Source organism: Calidris pugnax, unplaced genomic scaffold (assembly GCF_001431845.1).
Source record: "Calidris pugnax isolate Ruff unplaced genomic scaffold, ASM143184v1 scaffold166, whole genome shotgun sequence".
NCBI lineage: Eukaryota > Metazoa > Chordata > Aves > Charadriiformes > Scolopacidae > Calidris > Calidris pugnax.
Genome location: NW_015090941.1, coordinates 1,314,293 through 1,315,240, shown reverse-complemented (window position 1 = coordinate 1,315,240; position 948 = coordinate 1,314,293).

The following is a 948-nucleotide window of genomic DNA, read 5'->3' as shown; positions in this document are numbered from 1 at the left end:
ACAAGCACGGGCCTGGGAGAGGGTTTTTCCTTGGGGAACCACTGTTCCTCCTGCAGAAAATGTCCATTTTTCATCGTTCTGCCGTTAAAGGGATTAAAACACACACATACACCCCCCCCCACACACACACACACCCCCCCGGCGATGTTTCACACCCCCAAATTGGGGGGGTTGCTCTGAGGTTCCCATCAAGGGGGGACCTGGAGGATGCTCTGCCCCGGGACGTGCCCCAGCTCCCCCCAACCAGGGGCTGCGGCCCCATTTTTGGCTGAATTTGGCTGATTTTCCCTCCTAAACAGGCCGGGCTGGGAGGGCGATGCCCCTGCTCCCCCCTTGGCCCCCCCTCCCAGCGTATATTTTGCGTTCAGATGAGGGGTTTTTTTTATGAGAATCTGAGTATATTTTTAGGTTTTTCACAGCCAGTGTGCGAAAGCCATTAGGAGGAATTACACGTGTGTGAGAAACAGCTCATTTATAGCCCACCCCGTCTGGTCCCAGCTCACCCACAGCCCCCCCCCTCCCCGGGGCCCCTCGGGGGGACCCAGCACCCAAACGGGGGGCAAAGTCACCCCCCGGGTCACCCACGTGGAAGCCACTGTCACCAGAGGGGCCTGCCCTGGTCTCTGGGCTCACTGTTATCCGGGGGGTTTGTGGAAGGGGAAACTGAGGCAGGGGCTGTGGGGCTGGTCGGGCTGTGGGCCCAGGGCTGGGAGCGAGTCCTGGAGGATTGTCCCCTCCTGGGATGTAGCCCCGGGGTGGCCCTGGCCCCAGCATCCCCCCGGGGGTGACGGAGGGTCCCATGGAGGGGAGGTGGGAGGGTGGTGGATCTCAGGGCCCCCATCTGCCCCTGGTTCCTCTCCCCCATCCACCTTGAGGTGACCCCATCTGCCCCAGGATCACCCCATCTGCCCCCCCACCCACTGCCTGTTGGTCCCCCCTCATCTCCCC